Source organism: Leucoraja erinacea, chromosome 2 (genome assembly GCF_028641065.1).
Source record: "Leucoraja erinacea ecotype New England chromosome 2, Leri_hhj_1, whole genome shotgun sequence".
NCBI classification, from domain to species: domain Eukaryota; kingdom Metazoa; phylum Chordata; class Chondrichthyes; order Rajiformes; family Rajidae; genus Leucoraja; species Leucoraja erinaceus.
Genome location: NC_073378.1, coordinates 67,483,788 through 67,504,353, shown reverse-complemented (window position 1 = coordinate 67,504,353; position 20,566 = coordinate 67,483,788). Strand labels below are relative to the sequence as shown.

Sequence of the window (20,566 nt, the reverse complement as noted above, 5' to 3'; positions counted from 1 at the left end):
GCCCCAATGCCCACGGGCACTGGCCGCTCGCGGCTATTCAGAGTCGGACTCATCGGAGTCAACGACTGTTAGTTTATTGCTTCGCTTTGCGGGAGCGAAGTCGGGCACAGCTGTTCCTATTTTGGAAGATTGGCTTGCTGTTGGCTGCTGCTGCTGGCTGCCCGCAACTGCGCGGATCTCCCCCGCCAGCTATTTCGCAGCCTTCGTGGATCTGGTCCATGTCTCCACCTGTAAGGTAAGTGGAAGGAACACAGAGTCTCCTTACCTGCTGTTCCCGGCTTTCAAATTCTGCCGCTAAGGGGAACGTCGTTCCCCCTGCTGTGACTCGTTGCAATGCGTGTAGCGATATGACATGCATGCGTCCTGGCGGGGTTCTTCACGTAGTCACTCACGTGACTCCAAAGTAAAATTTACAGAAGCCAATTGACCTACGAATCTGTACATCAATGAAATGTGGGATGAAACCGGAACACCTAGAGAAAACCAAAGCCATCACTGGGAGAATGTACAAACTCTATACAGACGATACCCGTAGTCAGGATCGAACCTGGGTCCCTGGTGCTGTTAGGGCACAACTCTACTGCTGTATCACTGTGCCGCCACTAATCAGCGTTTCATACCTTGCTAACTAATCGAATCTTCAATATTGTACCTTTAAGACAAATATATCCCCTTTAATTAGGAAGAGTTAAACTATAAGTATTTCCTGGGTGCCACACAGGTATGTGATAATAAATTTCTGTGCTTAATATTTGAGGGATTAGGGAGCATAAATGTTTTCATGTATATAAAACCACGTAAGCAAATAAGAGCAACATCCTTGGGATGACTTCTTCCTGTCATTCTATATTATTTATGGTTATTCTGCTCCAATCCTTAATTCCCTGATTCATCAAACCTTTCTTCATCTCATCTTTGAATAGCTTCAATGGTCTCGCCTTAAACCCTTGGAATTCCAGGTATTCCATATTGACCATATGCACCTAAAGTCAACATATATGGTAGGCGGATCCTCGCTGGGTTGGTGGAGCTTCGTGCGGTTGGTGGAGGCTCCCGGATCAATGAAGCTTGTCTAGGTCAACGGAGCCTTGTGACCGACGGAGCCTCATGAGTCGACCTGCGGTCGGCGGTGCGGCGATCGATGAGGCCGGCTGCGGTGGGAACAAAGGAGGATCCGGTGTGCGGGGACTGCTGGGAAGGCGGTGGGGGGAGAACAAAAGTGGACCTGGTGATCGGGAACAGCATGGAGGGAGGGTGGGAGGGGGTGGGGTGAAGAACAAAGGGGGACCCGCTGCAGGATACCATGTAACTTTCTCAGCTCCCTCTACGCGGTGACTATTTGTTTAGGTATGCAAAACAAAGAATTTCACTTTGACTTGTTACATGTGACAATAAAGTATTAATTCATTCATCATTCATGTATTCAAAGTATTGGCTCTTGAGCTATGCCATAAACATTGTCTAATTCTACATAATCTTTTACTTATGATTGCAGCATTCAAATTACATATAATTCCAATAATAGATCAGTGAAACATTACAATCCCACAATTACAGGTACATTGAGAAAAGGGAATCAGCGATGTTTATTAAAATACTTGACTTTCAAAGATTTGGGCATGGTACAATCAATCATGATGTAGATACATGTACTGTTCTCAAGTAGACGCTAAAACCCCTGTCCCACTTTCACGACCTAATTGGCGACCTCTACCGAGTTTGCCCTTGACACATACTCGCAGCATGGTCGCCTTGAGGTTGTAGGAGGTTGTTGAAGGTCTTCGTAACTCTTCCTCATGCTTGTAAGTGGTCTCCACGTACTTGTGGCCTCAGATAGGTCACAGCGCTTTTTCCAGCCTGATAAAAAATGTCCACGAGTAAAAAAAAGGTCGTCATGGAAAAAATTGATACTTTTTACTCGTAGGTAGGTTGTAGGTCATGATGGTAGTCGTTGGTAGTCGTAGGTAGCTGTAGGTCAGTAAATGGACCAAGAAAAAAAATGCAAACAGCTCATAATTGTATCATGTGATCATTTTCCACTCTTAGCTAGTCGTAGTTGGCCTTAGGTGTGGAAGATTGAGGTCGAGGGTGGTCGTAGGAAGCCATAGACATAGTCGTAGGAGGTCATATACATAGTCGTAGGAGGTCTTTTACTTCGGCGAGTCAACACGACCTTGACATTTTTTTCAACTTGTCTAGGGTCTTCTAAACTCATGGATTAGGTTGTCCAAGTGGTACAGGCCCTTAATACATATCTCTCTTGGATGAACAAAATGATGATGGTGAAACAAACGGTGCTACCTGCATATCCCAATGAAGGCTGCAAGAAAGGAAAATTCATGCAGAATGCAGCCAAGAGAAAAGAGCACATGGATGACAAAAATATATATTTAGTGGAAATTGCACTGAATTTATATCTTGTTTGCTAGTAGACAAACAGACTAACTATCAGAAGTAATAGATTGTGATAAAACCTTCCCGAATCAGGAATAATTTGGATAATAGACAAATGCATGTCATAAATGAGCCCCACGTTAATATATGATCAGCATTATGGCAAAGGAAAAGATTATACTATTAATTATTGGATTTGATATTGTTGGGGACATGTGCTGTTGTTGTGCAACATCCACATAAGCAAAAGAGTGCATTATTGCTAAAGATAGATGGGCATCATGCTGAGAAATTCAACTAGCCTTGATTATGGAGGAATGATGAAGAAAATAATGAAAAACAGCAAAGACAATCTATCATTATTAAATCAGAGGGAACAGAAGCTGAAATGAATTATAGAAAGCATAAAAATCATTGTTGATCTATACAATGTTGCATTTCAGTTGTGAACAAAACCTAATAGGATGGATTATGAAGAATGAAGAATCATTGGTCACAATAAAAGCAAACATCACTGAAATTCAATTTTGCAACATCAAAGGTTACCTTTTCAGCAAGAGAGTTTGTAATGGTAAACCTTGACTTCTGAGGATAGTATAAAATATGTTATTTCAAGTTGACAGACAGTTTTATATCCATCTCATACCTGTATCAATTTTAACATTGTTTTATGATACTTATTTTAGATAGTCTAATTGCATTTTAGATAGATTTAGATAGAATCCAACATTTCAGGTTATAACGTCTGAAGATGAACATTGAAGAATGGTCCTGACCCAAAACATCACCTATTGATGTTGCAATCAGTTGTTAACTTTAGGTTTATTATGGTCATGTGAACCAAAGTACAATGAAAAACTTTCCTTTGCATGCTATCCTAAAGCCCATGTCCCACTTAGGAAACCTGAATGGAAACCTCTGGTGACCTTGCGCCCCACCCAAGGTTTCCATGAGTCGCCAGAGGTTTTGGTCACTTGCCTGGAAAGCCTCGACCGAAGCGTGAGCTGCATCTACTGACCAAAGATCCTACAGGATCTATGCTACCAACCGCACACACACACACACAAACACATCGTGAAGGTGGGGGCCAGGGACAGCGGAGGAGTGCTGTCTGCATGATGAAGAGGAAGGTAAACGGCTTCCACAGAGGATGGTAAGTCCTTTAGAGAGTGTGGGTCCTCGACAAGTCCTACAGTAAGATTGTTACACCTAAGGTACTGGAAGAGAGAAGGTGGGAGACAGTGAGAAAGGGAGGGAAGCATGGAATGCAAACGTCCCCGGGTGTTGTACCTCTTGTGAACAGGTTCACCCACTTAGAAACTGTCGGGACAGAAGACGTTTTTACACTGAGCGGCGAACTGGCTTGCGATGCGAATAGGGCTGTTGAGCCAAAACCAAAAAGGCCAAAGTCAGGCAACGCCATTGTAGTGGGAGACTCCATTGTGAGAGGTACGGACAGGGGTTTCTGTGACAACAGACGGGATTCGAGGATGGTGTGCTGCCTTCCTGGTGCCAGGATCCAGGATGTCATGGACAGTGCTGAAAATCCTGAAGGGCGAAGGTGAACAGCCGGAAGTGGTAGTGCATGTCGGCACAAACGATGTCGGAAAGAAGGGGATGAATATTCTGCTGCGTGACTTTAGAGAGTCCAGTTCCTCGTGCTGGCGAGAGCAGGAACAGCGAGCTACGGGACCTGAATGTGTGGCTGAGGAACTGGTGCACGGGGCAGCGATTTAGATTCTTAGATCATTGGGATCTGTTTTGGAGTAAGAGGGAACTGTACAAAAGGGACGAATTGCATCTTAACAGGTGGGGGACCAGCATTCTGGCAGGCAGGCAGGTTTGCCACTGCTACACGGGTGGTTTTAAACTGAATAAGGGGGGTGGGGTGTCAAATGGGTTCCACATCCTCGAGGATGGAATTAAAGGGAAAGGGTTTCTTAAATGTGTGAGCGTAGAGACAGAGGGGTGTAAAATGAGGGTAGAAGCAATAGGTAGCAAGGTGAAAAGTAAAAGTGGCAGGCAGAGAAATCCAGGGCAAAAATCAAAAAGGGCCACTTTTCAACATAATTGTATAAGGGGCAAGAGTGTTGTATAAACAAGCCTGAAGGCTTTGTGTCTCAATGCAAGGAGCATTCGTAATAAGGTGGATGAGTTGAATGTGCAGATAGCTATTAATGACTATGATATAGTTGGGATCACGGAGACATGGCTCCAGGGTGGCCAAGGCTGGGAGCTGAACATCCAGGGATATTCAATATTCAGGAAGGATAGACAGAAAGGGAAAGGAGGTGAGGTAGTGTTGCTAGTTAGAGAGGAGATTAACACAATAGAAAGGAAGGACATTAGCTTGGAGGATGTGGAATCGATATGGGTAGAGCTGCAAAACACTTAGGGGCAGAAAACGCTAGTGGGAGTTGTGTACAGGCCACCTAACAGTAATAGTGGAGTTGGGGATGGCATCGAACAGGAAATTAGAAATGCGTGCAACAAAGGTAAAACAGTTATAATAGTAAGATTAAACGAGAACTTACCAGTTTGAAGTTTGATCTGTATTTTATGAGGAGTTACGATGAGGGATTACGTGAAGAACCCGTCCAGCACGCAAGCGCGACATACTTCAAAGCAGCGGTGTGGAATCATAGTAATTGAAATAAATATAGTATAGAAAAGGAGAGCTTAGATACCAGTTTGATCTCTATTATTGAGGGTGGGAGCGGTGGGCACGTAATCCCTCATCGTAACTCCTCATAAAATACAGATCAAACTTCAAACTGGTAAGTTCTCGTTGAATCTTACTATTTTACATTGGAGTCACATGAGTGACTACGTGAAGATTTTAAAGCTCTGTGATTTCAAACCGTTTAACAGTTCATACTTCACTCGCTGCTGCAGTCATTCGAGGGAGGAAGTATGTTACTGTAATCAACCATGAATCTGTTTGTAAAACAATAATGGTGTTATTAACAATAACAAGACCAAAATGCTTCCACGGGCTTAAATTATATATGTTTTGCAGATTCTAATACTTTTTCTGCAAACGATACAGGTTCTGCCAGCAGCTTGTTATAAAAGTTTGGAACGTATACTCCCTAGACCACCCCGCTGTAGCCAGGATGTGGTCCATAGGCACGTCCATCCTCTTAGTCACTGATGTAGATGCTGCCCTGGTGGAGTAAGATTTATACACATTAGTATGTACTCCAGCAACTCCCAGTACCTGCTTGAGCCACTTGAGATAGTTTGGCTCATCACCCGACCATAAGGTTTCTTGTGGCTGACCCATGAGGCTTTTTCTCTCCGACGAGGATTACTTATTGTGTTGATGTAGTTCAATAAGTGGGTCATGACACATAACCCTGGTTCAGGTGGGTATGCCCGGAATTCCATGACTAGACCTGATGTTCCTGGTCTGCTCTGTTTGACCAGCCCCTAATGGTAAATGTAACACGGTCTAGTGTTATAACCATATTGTCCAATCACAGTAGATGGAGAAACTGAACTCTTTGTGCTGAGACAAGGCCATCAGCATGACCGTCTTCAGGGTGGGCTGTTCCAGGGTGAGGGACCTGGCTGGTGACCATCCCCTAAGGTACGTCAGGTCCACACTGACATCCCAGATTTGGGTGTACCTAGGTCTGGGGGATTAGAGTTGAATATGCCTCTCCTGAATTTGATCACCAGCGGGTGGTACCCTATGGCCTGTTGTCCTGGTGCCCGAATTAAGTAGGCTGACAGAGCACTTCTGGTTGTGTTGATGGCGCAGTAGCTGAGTTCTTCATTGTGGTGAAGACCTGCCAGGAACTCCAGTACAGGTTTTGTTGTAGTTGAATATGTAGTTCCTGTATTTGAATAGTATCTTCCCACTTCTTGATGTTCGCCAAGTATGTTACCTAGTGGATATGCGATGGGATGCTATCATTGTGTTGATAGTGCTATTTGACAATCCAGGCCCAGCAGTGGTCTTCCCAATTCTGCAACCCAGGCCCATTAATGGCCTTTATAAATCTGCAACCCAGTAGTTTAATTTATCGTGGCATGGGTGGCTTATGCCTGAATCTGGGTGAGTTGATAAGTCTGGGCTATTGGGAAATCATTAGGGTTTTGATGACCATGTTGAGGACCACTGGGAACCATGACGGTGGGTTTGCATAGTACCCGACTGATGAGACCATAGTACCTGACTGATGAGGTAGGAAAAAAGGGGGGAGAACATAGAGATTAGATTCCCGCCCCCCCCTCCCCTAATTCAGCGGGAATGTATTCATTGCCGCTGCCTCAAAGTTTGGTTTCATGCGACGTACATCGGTATTTTTTTAGTGGGAGGATAGACCCCTTTGGGGTGCATGCTGAACTGGTAATATATGGTCCCTAGACATCACGTATATCACGTATCAGATATTAAACTGATAAGAACTGATAAGATACTACACCTGATCTGTTCCCTGATTGAATTGAAATACAAATTGATATCTGTTGTTCCATATTGCTTCGTAATTTCAGCAAATACTTTGGTTTAATATGTCTGTTTACAGTATTTAGCTCACCTGGTAGGTACGTTTGCTGATGGTCGAATATGTTTGACTACATACGGTTACCAATTATTAAATAAATTGTCACATGATATCGATTTATTCTGCCCAAGTGGTTGGTGTAGGCCACCACTGTGATGTTGTTAATTATAAACGAACATACAAAATGGTGCACTACTGAATAATATGCTTTCACCAATAGAACGTACTCAATATTTCCAACTAGGTATTATGCCCAGTGTCTATAGTGATGACGACTCCAGATTAGTCCATTTGCCACCATGTTCTGGGTATGGGTATTTAGTTTAAACATTAGCACCTTAGCTCTAATGGAAAGGTAACGGCATTCTGTTTAGACCGTAAGGTCTGAATGACAAATAAAGGATCTAATCTAATCTAATCAAGTTAAGTAGCTGGTAATGCTGCTACTAACTCCAAATTACTCTAGTCACTTGTTGAATGGTTGGTTTATTGATACCATTAATTGTTACAGGTTGTGTCATATGCTGACTCTCCTTATGGCAATGTTACAGATGAGTGGGTAGAGTTAATTGAATACCAGATAGTCAATAGTTGTGGATGGTGTCAACGTAGATCTATCTGGATTGTATGACAGAGCCCAGGCTAAATAGGTTTTAGTAGCTAATGCTGCTGATTAGCTATTCCCATGGATTTGTCTGTCGTTAATATCATAGGGACATGCCATGACGATATGTTCCTTAATAGTGTCAGGGCTGGTTTGAATATCTGGGAACAGTTTTGGCTTATATTAGGCATTGTCAATAATTTATACTGCCATAGTTACCACATCCAGGTAAATTGGTATCTCCGAAATTTTATGAATGGGTACTGAATAGTATGCATCTTTTAAGTTGATGTCTACCATAAAGTATCCTCGGAAATCCATGGTTAGCAGTTACAATTTTCCATAAGTGTGTAACGTGGTGAAAATACTCAAGTGGTAAAGTCAATGATGGTGTGACATTCACCATTTTTGTTTTTTTTTTGGTACCAAAGGTTCATATTAGGCATCTTATGACCCCTTGTATATCAATGATGGTGCGACATTCACCATCTTGGGTTTGTTGGTACCAAAGATTCATATTAGGCTTCTTTATGACCCTTAGTATATCTTCTCTAGTTAGCTAGTCCCGCATGTTCTTTTTTAGTGGGAGGGTAGACCCCTTTGGGGTGCATGCTGAACTGGTAATATATGGTCCCTAGACAAGGGACGTATCAGATATTAAACTGATAAGAACAGATACTACACTTGATCTTAGCCAAAAGGCCGAGAAGTGACGGGTTTCTTAATTAAATTTTTATCCTTGAATACTTTTGGTATATAACTACCAAGTGTGAGAGTTCTTCATGTTCCCAACCCAGGTGTGATTCCTCCTCCCCCCCCCCCCCCCCCCCCTCCCCCGTTAGTACAAACCCTTCACCTTTTATGTGATGGTAGGAACCATACTTATTTGTCTTCACTGTTGTTTAGTGGCGTGTTCATTTCTTCGGTTTCTGGGTCCTTGCCTGTAGGGATGGTGTTGTTGGGGGGTGGTGCATTTTCCATGGGGCCCGCTCTGGACCCTGGCCTGAAAGGGCTTACGGGGGTTGGCACTGCATGAACACTCATGTCGCGCATGCGTGCTGGATGGGTTCTTCACGCAGTCACTCACGTGACTCCCAAGTAAAATGGGTGACTTCAATCTACATATAGATTGGGAGAATCAAATTGGCAAGGGTGCAGAGGAAGCGGATTTCTTGAAATGTATGCGGGATAGTTTTCTAAACCAACATGTAGAGGAACCAAATGAGAGAGCAGGCTATTCTAGATTGGGTATTGAGTAATGAGGAAGGGTTAGTTAGCAGTCTTGTTGTGCGTGGCCCCTTGGGCAAGAGTGACCATAATATGGTTGAGTTCTTCATTAGGATGGAGAGCGACATTGTTAATTCAGAAACAAGGGTCCTGAACTTAAAGAAAGGTAACTTTGAGGGTATGAGACATGAACTGGTCAAGATAGACTGGCAATTGATTCTTATTGGGTTGATGGTGGATATGCAATGGAAGGCATTTAAAGATTGCATGGATGAACAACAACAATTGTTCATCCCAGTTTGGCAAAAAAAAAAATCAGGGAAGGTAGTGCATCCATGGATAACAAGGGAAATTAGGGATAGTATCAAAACAAAAGTTGAAGCGTACAAATTAGCCAGGAAAAGCAGCCAACCAGAGGACTGGGCGAAGGACAAATGGCTTAATTAGGAAAGGGAAAATAGATTATGAAAGAAAACTGGCAGGGAACCTAAAAACTGACTGCAAAAGCTTTTATAGATATGTGAAGAGAAAAAGATTAGTTAAAACAAATGTAGGTCCCTTGCAGTCAGAAACAGGTGAATTGATCATGGGGAACAAGGACATGGCAGACCAATTGATAACTACTTTGGTTCTGTCTTCACTAAGGAATACATAAATAATCTGCCGGAAATAGCAGGGGACCAGGGGTCAAATGAGATGGAGGAACTGGGTGAAATCCAGGTTAGCCAGGAAGTGGGGTTAGGTAAATTGAATGGATTAAAGACCGATAAATCCCCAGGGCCAGATAGGCTGCATCCCAGAGTACTTAAGGAAGTAGCCCCAGAAATAGTGGATGCATTAGTGATAATTTTTCAAAACTCTTTAGATTCTGGAGTAGTTCCTGAGCATTGGAGGGTAGCTAATGTAACCCCACTTTTTAAAAAGGGACGGAGAGAGAAAACGGGAAATTACAGACCAGTTAGTCTAATGTCGGTAGTGGGGAAACTGCTAGAATCAGTTATTAAAAATGGGATAGGAGCACATTTGAAAAGCGGTGAAACCATTGGACAAAGTCAGCATGGATTTATGAAAGGTAAATCATGTCTGACAAATCTTATAGAATTTTTCAAAGATGTAACTAGTAGAGTGGATAAGGGAGAACCAGTGGATGTGTTATATCTGGACCTTCAGAAGGCTTTCAACAAGGTCCCACATAAGAGATTAGTATAAGAACTTAAAGCACACGGTATTGGTGGTTCAATATTGATGTGGATAGAGAACTGGCTGGCAGACAGGAAGCAAAGACTAGGAGTAAACGGGTGCTTTTCACAATGGCAGGCAGTGACTAGTGGGGTACCGCAAGGCTCAGTGCTGGGATCCCAGCTATTTACAATATATATTAATGATCTGGATGAGGGAATTGAATGCAACATCTCCAAGTTTGCAGATGACACAAAGCTGGGGGGCAGTGTTAGCTGTGAGGAGGATGCTCGCAGGCTGCAAGGTGGCTTGGATAGGCTGGGTGAGTGGGCAAATGCATGGCAGATGCAGTACAATGTGGATAAATGTGAGGTTATCCACTTTGGTGGCAAAAACAGGAAAGTAGACTTTTATCTGAATGGTGGCCGATTAGGAAAAGGGGAGATGCAACAAGACCTGGGTGTCATGGTACACCAGTCATTAAAAGTAGGCATGCAGGTGCAGCAGGCAGTGAAGAAGGCAAATGGTATGTTAGCCGTCATAGCAAAAGGATTTGAGTATAGGAGCAGGGAGGTTCTACTGCAGTTGTACAGGGTCTTGGTGAGACCACATCTGGAGTATTGCGCACAGTTTTGGTCTCCTAATCTGAGGAAAGACATTCTTGCCATAGAGAGAGTACAGAGAAGGTACACCAGACTGATTCCCTGGATATCAGGAGTTTCATATATGATGAAAGACTGGATAGACTTGGTTTGTACTCGCTAGAATTTAGAAGATTGAGGGGGGATCTTATAGAAACTTAAACAATTCTTTAGGGGTTTGACAGGCTAGATGCAGGAAGATTGTTCCCGATGTTGGAGAAGTCCAGAACAAGGGGTCACAGTTTAAGGATAAGTGGGAAATCTTTTAGGACCGAGATGAGGAACACATTTTTCACACAGAGAGTGGTGAATCTCTGGAATTCTCTGCCACAGTAGGTAGTTGAGGCCAGTTCATTGGCTATCTTTAAGAGGGAGTTAGATGTGGCCTTTGTGGCTAAAGGGATCAGGGGGTATGGAGAGAAGGCAGGTACAGGATACTGAGTTGGATGATCAGCCATGATCATATTGAATGGCGGTGCAGGCTCGAAGGGCCGAATGGCCTACTCCTGCACCTATTTTCTATCTTTCTATGTTTCTATGGGAGGGAGGGAGGGAGGGAGAGATGGGGAGAGAAGGACAGAGAAGGACAGAGAAGGGGAGAGAGAAGGGGAGAGAGAAGGGGAGAGAGGAGAAGAGGGGAGAGAGAAGGGGAGAGAGAGAGGGGGGAGAGAGAAGGGGAGAGAGAGGGGGAGGGGGGAGAGAAGGGGGGGGGGGAGGAGTGGAGACAGTTTTATGAAGTTTAATAAAGATAGTGGGCTTCCAGCGGATCTTCTAGGTCCTGAAAACCAAAGATCCTACAGTATCTTTGCTAAAAACTCCAATGAGCCAATCAAAATGGCCAGTCAGTGAAGGAGATTGCCTTCGACTGCCAGTAAGTAAATAGCAACCCTACTACACTGGCTTCGACCAAACGGCAACCTATTTTTAGTCAAGGCCGGTTTTGTTTTTTTAGAAATAATTGCAGGAACATAGAAGAAGCCTCGACTATGCGGAAACCACTTTCCACCATTAGGGAGAGTGACCAAAACCTCCGGAACCTCCAGAACCTCATGCAAACCTTGGGTGGGGCACAGGGTCACCAGAGGTTTCCGTTCAGGTTTCCGTTCAGGTTTCCTAAGTGGGACAGGGGTATAACAATTCAGATATACCATACATAAATACAATTAAGTCCACCTCAAGTACAATAGAGAGTACAAAGGAAAGATACAGAGAACATATCCGTGATCTCCAGAAATACTGTCCTGACCTGAGTTATTCCAGAATTGCGTGTTTTTTTTTTGTAAACCATTATCCTTATGCCGCCTCTGACTAATTGCAACCTTATGTTTGGCACCTTGATGTTTGGTGGCGAAGTTGAATCAATGTTGATAGTAATTAAAGATCTAACCTTCAAAGATAGTTTAAATATTTAAAACAAGATGTGTCATGTAATGCGTATGTGATACATCAGTTGGAGCTGAGTAGTATTCACGATAGGAACTAGCAGCTTCCCACCACCTGACAGCATCACATATTTTCCTGGCTTATTAACAATCTTATTTTTGATTGATTGCATTGATTGATTGATTGAAATATATAACATGGAAACATGCCCTTTGGTCCACTAGGTCCTGCTGGCCATTCATCATCTGTTTACACTGGTTCCATTATCCCACTTTCAAATCCATTTCCTCCACACTAGGGGCAAATTGCAGAGGCCAATTAACTAACAAACCAGCACGTCTTTGGGATGTGGGAGGAGACCGGAGCACCCGGAGGAAACACACATGATAAGAAGGGGAATGTCCAAACCCCACACAGGTCAGGATGGAAGCCAGGGCTCTGATGCTGTGAGGCAGCAGCTCCACCACTGGAGCCCCACTGTGTCACATTATTTACTTATTTGTCTGATTTGTTTTATCTTCCATGTTGGAGGAAATTGTGGACTTGATTTGTATCCTGAATCTGGCTTTCACGTGGACCCTGGCCGTCATCTTAATCATAGTTCAGATCAGGACAACATACAAATAAATCTTCTAGAGCTGTGGTGAATTTCTCAAACATGTTTTTTTTTCTGGGCCTTAACAGAACATATTGGAAAATGGATTTTACATTTTTTGAAATCATTTATCAGTGATCAATGTTGGTTTGTAATATTTTATCCTTGTTTTCATTTTGTTTGGGTTATCTGTATCCTTTAGTTCTTTGTTAATTAGATAACCTGAAGTCACCGACTTCATCAATTCCCACGCCCTGCCCGACCAAGCTTCCAACCTCATCGTTCCCCAGCCCCGCACGGCCCGTTTTTACCTATTCCCCAAAATCCACAAACCCGGCTCTCCCGGCAGACCCATTGTCTCTGCCTGTTCGTGCTCCACCGAACTCATCTCCACATACCTTGACTCCATACTATCCCCCTTGGCCAAATCCCTTCCCACCTATGTTCTAGACATCTCAGACACACTCCGCCGCCTCCACCCCCTCATCTTCACCATGGATGTCCAGTCATTCTACACTTTCATCCCCCACCAGGATGGCCTCAAAGCCCTCCGGTACTTCCTCGACCAGAGGAGCAACCTATACCCAGCCATTGACACTCTCCTCCGCCTAGTGGAGTTGGTCCTCACCCTCAACAATTTACGTTTGACTCCTCACATTTCCTCCAAACACAAGGCGTCGCTATGGGCACACGCATGGCCCCCAGCTACGCCTGCCTCTTTGTCGGGTACGTTGAACAATCCTTGTTCAATACGTACCAGGGCCCCATCCCCGACCTTTACCTCCGTTACATTAACGACTGCTTTGGGGCCACCTCCTGCACCTACACACAACTGCCTGACTTCATCCACTTCACCACCAACTTCCATCCGGCACTCCAATACACCTGGACCATTTCCGACACTTCCCTACCATTCCTTGACCTCACCATCTCCATCGCAGGGGACAGACTTCTGACCGACATACACTACAAACCAACTGACTCACATGGCTATCTGGATTACACGTCTTCCCACCCTGCCCACTGTAAAGACTCCATCCCCTACTCCCAATTCCTCCGCCTACGCCACATCTGTTCCCAGGATGAGACCTTCCATACCAGGGCATCGGAAATGTCCTCGTTCTTCAGGGAACGGGGATTCCCCTCTGCCACCATAGATGAGGCTCGCACCAGGGTCTCATCCATACCGCGCAACACTACTCTCTCTCCCCATCCCCGCACTCGCAACAAGGGCAGAGTCCCCCTGGTCCTCACCTTTCACCCCACCAACCGGCAAATACAACACATAATCCTCCGCCATTTCAGCCACCTCCAACGTGACCCCACCACTCGCAACATCTTCCCATCTCCCCCCATGTCTGCCATCTGCAAAGACCGCTCCCTCCGCAACTCCCTTGTCAATTCTTCCCTTCCCTCCCGTACCACCCCCTCCCCGGGCACTTTCCGTTGCAACTGCAAGAAATGCAACACCTGTCCCTTCACCTCCCCCCTCGATTCCATTCAAGGTCCCAAGCAGTCGTTCCAGGTGCGACAAAGGTTCACCTGTATCTCCTCCAACCTCATCTACTCAATCCGCTTATCTAGATGTCAGCTGATTTACATCGGTGAAACTAAACGGCGGTTGGGCGATCGTTTCGCCGAACACCTCCGCTCAGTCCGCAATAACCTACCTGAACACCCGGTGGCTCAGCACTTCAACTCCCCCTCCCATTCCCAATCTGACCTCTCTGTCCTGGGTCTCTTCCATTGCCAGAGTGAGCAACACCGGAAATTGGAGGAACAGCACCTCATATTCCGCCTGGGCAGCTTACATCCTGATGGCATGAACGTTGAATTCTCCCAATTTTGCTAGCCCTTGCTGTCTCCTCCCCTTCCTTAACCCTCGAGCTGTCTCCTCCCATCCCCCCGCCCTCGGGTTCCTCCTCCTCCCTTTTTCCTTCCTTCTCCCCCCTCCCACACCCCATCAGTCTGAAGAAGGGTTTCAGCCCGAAACGTCGCCTATTTTCTTCCCTCCATAGATGCTGCTGCACCCGCTGAGTTTCTCCAGCAATTTTGTGTACCCTGAAAAACAATTCTCCAGTTTCTCTGACAAATGGGTGCAAAAAGATGGGACTGCTGTGCATCTGGTAGGTTTCAATCCTGATCTCAGGTACTGACTCAGTGGAGTTTGCCTGTTCTCCATGTGACCATGTGGGATTTCTATGGGTGCTCTGATTTCCCTCCACATCTCAAAGATTTGCATTTGTCCGTTAATTGCCTTGCGTAAATTACCCTAGTGTGCGTCGCAGCGGCCTCTGCAGTCCGTCTGTCTTTTTTTTTATTTTTTGTCCCGTTTTAATGTAGTTTTTATTATTTTTTTGATGTGGTATGTGTGTGTGTGTATGTGTATGTGGGGGGCGGGGGGGCCTGGGGGGGGTGGGGAGGGGATCTTTTAAAATCTTTCACCTGCACGGAGAACCCGACCTTTTCCCTGTCGGGTCTCCATTGTCATTGGGGCTGCAACGTGGAGCGGCCTCCAGCAGGAACGACCTGGGGCTCCTGTCGCGGAGCTGTGGACCTACTCACCATCACGGAGCTGGCCGAGTTCGGAGCGGGTGGAGCAGTGGTGGCGCGCTGCTGTGACCCGACCCTCGGAGATTTGGAGGCTCCAACCGCAGGTCTGGTGGACAGTAATATCGGGAGCCCGCGTGTCCCTGCTGGGAGACCGCTTTTCGGTGCTTCCGCAATGGCGACTTCTCCCGCCCGAGTCGCGGGGTCGAGGAGTACCTGGAGCAGGGCCTAACATAGCCCGGCGTGGCTTCAACGGCTGCGGGACTTTGCTAGCGCCCGCCGGGGGATCCAACAACAAGACCCGGAGCATGGCCTTGCATCGCCCGGCACGGCGTTAATGGCTGCGGGACAATTGCCATCGCCCGCCGGGGGCTTTGACTCTGACATCGGGAGGGGAATGGAGAATGCAGGGGAGAGATACGTTTTTTTGCCTTCCATCACAGCGAGGAGGAGATGCGCTGTGATGGATGTCTGTGTAAATTGTGTTGTGTCTTGGGTCTTTTTTTCTTGTGTGTATGACTGCAGAAATAACATTTCATTTGAGCCTCTATGAGGTTCAAGTGACAAATAAATTGTATTGTATTGTATTGTATTGTATTGTATTGTATTGTATTGTATCAGTGGATGCATAAATGTAATAACATAGAACGTGTGAACAGGTGATTGCTGGCTGCTATGGACTCAGTGGGCTGAATGGCCTGTTTCTTAAAACTATCTCTAAAACAAAAGAACCTCTCTAACCTCTCTTATCTAATGATCGTATTATTGCCCTCAACCTGGTTTACAACCTCCCTTGTTTCCCTTTATTCCAGTTAGCTATTTCTTGTTATCTAAACACCTCTGAAATCTATTTATTGCCTCCCCTAACATGACCTTTGGGATATCTTCAGTATGTTGACTCCTTTACCCATCACTTATGTAAGGTCTTGGATTAAATATGCTAAAAACTTGCCCAACTTTCTTAAAGTTTCCAGCATTTCTTACATTATCTCAATTCTGCCCTTAAGCACAATTTGTTTATTTATATCACCTGGCAGTAACAACATCTTTGACAAAAAATATCTGACGAGCATTCGAGGTGTTACCAAAGAAAGAAAAAAGTATTCAGCCGGATGACCAAAGGTGTGTCCAAGAGGTGGCTTTAACAGCAAATGTGAATATATACATTACTAGACAAAGTGGGACCCGTTGGGTCCCAGCCTCACATGGGAGGGCTGATCACCCAACACAATATTCCACCTCTCCACCAATTCCAATATTGCTGGCCAGTGGGGGAGGGGCTTTATGCTGCGCTAGTATGGGTGTTGTAGGCCAAACGGTCTGGTTTCCAGAGGGCTAGTATGGACATTGTGGGCCGAATTGATTCTTGGGCTGGCAGCTCAGTCAATGAGGCCTGACAGTACAATCACTCAGATCTGGCAGGCTGGCAGCTGAGAAACTGCCAGAAATTGTGCCCAAAACAGGTGACAGACTCTGAGAGACTCTGAATGGATTACTGGGCTGGCAGTTCAGTGAGTCATGGCTGGTTGGCTGGCAGTTCAATTAGGGCTGGTGGGCTGGCAGGCTGGCAGTGCAGTCACTCACTGCTGGTGGGCTGGCAGCGCAGTCACTCACAGCTGGTGGGCTGGCATTGCAGTCACTCATGGTTCCAATTGTGATGAAGAACACGCAGGCATGACATTTTAAAATGTGAATGACTTAAAATATAAGAACAATTTAAAAGTTAAAGATCAGTATTATTAAGTTCTTTCTTGTTGTGTCTCTTGTTGTGTTCTGTTGCTCACTGCCTCTTGATGGCTATTTGCTGTTGATAAAAAAGAGACGATTTTAATATAGAGAGATTGAGCGGTTGTAATTTGTTGTAATTCTCAATCCTCTGGACTCACTGAAGAATTTGAGCAAAACATTGTTTTGTGGCGAGGGCTGTCAGCGTGGGGTCGGGGGTGGCAAATGTCCTGCAGCTGAGGGAGGTGGAAGGCTTCAGTCGGGGGCTCTCGTGGGCTGATGAGGGAGGGGTGTCCTGCAGCGGGGGATGGGGGCGGCTTCAGGAGGAATAGTATCCTATAACCAGGCGGAGGGCAGCGTCTTGAGGTGTGGATGCCATTGGTTGGGGGGGCGGGGGCGGTGAGAGACCCACTCGTGGCCTCTGGACACTGCCTTGGGGCTAACTCATGGTCACTGTACAGACTCACTTATGGTCTCTGCACTGACAGACTGAATCACGGCTTGTAGACTGACTGACTTATGCCCGACTTCTGGAGTCACGTCTGACTTTTGTAAACTGAAAACTGTAACATCCACATTGAAGAACAGCTTCTTCCTGACAGCCATCAGGCTATTAAACTTAATGAATAAGCTCTGAACTACGAAATACTATATTATTTGTACTATTTGTTATTTGTTGATCACACACACACCCTCCACTTTACACAGCCACACACACACAGACTCTCTCTCTCTCTCTCTCTCACACACACACACACACACACTCCTCACACACACACACACACACACACACACACACACACACACACACACACACACACACACTCTCACACACACACACACACACACTCTCTCTCACACACACACACTCACACACTGACTCTCACACACACTCACACACACACTCACACACAACCAATATTAAAAGGCCAATTAACTTCAGAACGCAGTATAAATAGTGTGTAAACCGAATGATTCAAATGTTTAAAGCTCCTGTAGAGGCTGCTGCTGAAACAAAAATGTGCTTTAAATAACGTCCAACAAACACACTCACAATAGACAGAGCTGTCAGCTCTCTTGAATTTTTCAACAACGTCTTCATTATGCCTTCTGCTGTTAGCGCCATCTTGCCACGAACCGGAAATGACGCAGTCAGCGCTATCTTGACACTAATCGGAAATGACGTCATCGGCGCCATCTTGCCACGAAGTGGAAGTCACGGAATGTGCGCCAATTTTGCAATTAAACACAGTCCTGATCTAATAAAATGTTTATTCTCGTTTTATCCATCCGAAAACTGTTGCAATGATTTAAAAAGGCAAGGCAAACAATTTGGCAACCACTTTACAACTACATCGATGGGACTCACCATCGAGTAGACGTGCGTTCAGTTTTATTTGTAGCTCAGAGAGCTGTGACCCTCTCGCTTCCTCCCCCTCGTAGAGTGAGGGACAACACTTCCGTGTTTTATAGTTCCTCCCCCCAGGCGCCAGTGGGGGCAGCAAAAGAGAATGGCAAATTTTGTTAAAACATTAATAATGCTCTGATTTTTCATCTATGGGAAAAATCCTCTGGTCCAGTCCAGCGGAAGGGTACTCTGACCGAGGTGGCCAAAAATGATGGTCGTAAGTGACGGCAATCTCTTGGAAATCATGAAAGAGAAAGTTAAAAGCAATCAAGATCTTAGTTTTATTAATATAGATTAAGCCAAGAGGGCGGCACAGTGGTATAGTTGCTTCCTCAGAGACCTGTGTTCAATCTGGGTGTCAGGGGTTATGGGAAGAAGACAGGAGAATGGGGTTAGGAGGGAGAGATAGATCAGACATGATTGAATGGAGAAGTAGAGTTAATGGGCTGAATGGCCTAAATCTGTTCCTATGAACTGATGATCCTGACTTTGGGTGCACTCTGTATGGAGTTTGTATATTCTCCCTATGACCGTTTGTTTTTTTTCCGAATGCTCTGGTTTCCTCCCACACTCCAAAGAAGTACAGGTTTGTTGGTTAATTGGTTTTGGTAAGTTGTAAAATTGTCCCTCGTGAACGTAGGGTAGTGTGCGGGATGATTGCTGGTTGGCTGATCGGTGGGCCGAAGGGCCTGTTTCCATACTGTATCTCTATAGAGTAAAGATTCACTGGGTTATTTGGTGCAAATTAACTGAAACCATGCATTTCAGCTTCTCCAAATCTTGAGGGTTTTTTTTAATGTAATTTGCTCCATAATTAGCACAGTAAAATTGCTTGTTCCAGTGGTGATCAAAAAATCCTATGTCCATATTAAGCCAAGTCTACAGAATGTAGCACCAGATATGTCCACAATTAGTCATTGTCCCATATCTCAACATGCCATTCGGGTAGCTATGGAACTTTTACTCTATTTTCTAATCTACTGGTTGTGCCCTTTGCTAGAGTAAATGGCCACACCCGGAGAACCCAGGTGAATCTGATGACAACACACCAGTTCCATTTAAATGAATAGAATTAATTAACAGTGAAGGAAATAAAGATTTTTTAATTGGTTTGATTATTTTAATTAAATAGAATTTTAAGCTTTAAATGTACGATTTTGCCCTCATCTATCCATTTCAAAAATATAATTAGTTTAACAATTAAAATATTGATACACCCTCAGTGATTGCGAAAGTCAAAGACACAATTTCAAACATTTTATTTAACTGTAGGTTTTACAGCTGGTGAATCAGGGTTGGGAATGTGATTCTCACTGGTGTCAACAATGTTCTTGTCACTGAAGCCAGCTACTTGCGCTGGAAAAGGCCCTGATCATCCTTTGACAACTCACCGCTGTGAAAGATTGTTTCAACTGTTCCTAAACCTCATTGGTAAATGGATATATTTAAAAATAGCTTGATAAAAAGTCAAATAATTAATTATACGATCAACTAACTTTAAATATAAATCTAAAAATTATATAATTTTAATGAAAAGAATTGTAGAATAAATACATTTCATAAACAACCAGCAAAAAGTCAAAAATGCTCACATTTTTATGACAATACAATGTTCCTTATCAGCTGGAATTGTTTGAAATAAATCTTAAAAATCATTAAATGATGTAAATATATTTACATCTCCGATAATTAAAGTTAAAGCCAATGCCTGTTTTAACCAGAAAATTTGGGGAGAAATAAGAGAAGTATTACAGTTATTCCCAAGAAGATTTTGTTGCATAATATCTAAAGCAGAGAATGTTATCAAAAGAGCTATTGATCTGTACCGATAGAAAACATATGTGGTATTCTGCTGTACGTTCCACACTAAACTTGGAAAACATCGAAGTGTAATCTTGAAGCCATAAGATAAAGTTGATTAGTCGATTAGTCATTAGTTTGAATATTTGATGAAAGGAATTGTCATATTATTGTTTTCTTTGAGCACTTATTCAGAGACTAGCTATACTCAGGACAGTACAATGGCTTCACTTAGAAAAAAAAAATTAAAAGCCTTAAACATCTGGTCCTGAGAAAAAGTCTTCAACATGTCAGGATTTGATCATGGAAGTCAGTGATGTGTGCACAATGTTTATCGACTTACCAGCACGGGCATTGTTCCCCTCCTCGATCATTAAGCATTGATATAAATTAATTTATGATACATTTGTTTTGCATGTGTGACTGAATGTTCTGTACACATGTGATGAGTGTCAAGTATTTGCTTTACTGTGTTTTAGTTAGTACCAGAGGATTCCATATATGATAGTGCATGATAGTGTAGGTACGATATGGTGATTATAGAAA

At 44.2% G+C, this 20,566-nt stretch overlaps 1 pseudogene; it reads right to left on the bottom strand.

Moving 5' to 3' along the window:
- Positions 1-8,112: 8,112 nt before the first annotated feature.
- Positions 8,113-8,226, bottom strand: LOC129693362 (U2 spliceosomal RNA; annotated as a pseudogene).
- Between the last annotated feature and the right edge of the window lie 12,340 nt (positions 8,227-20,566).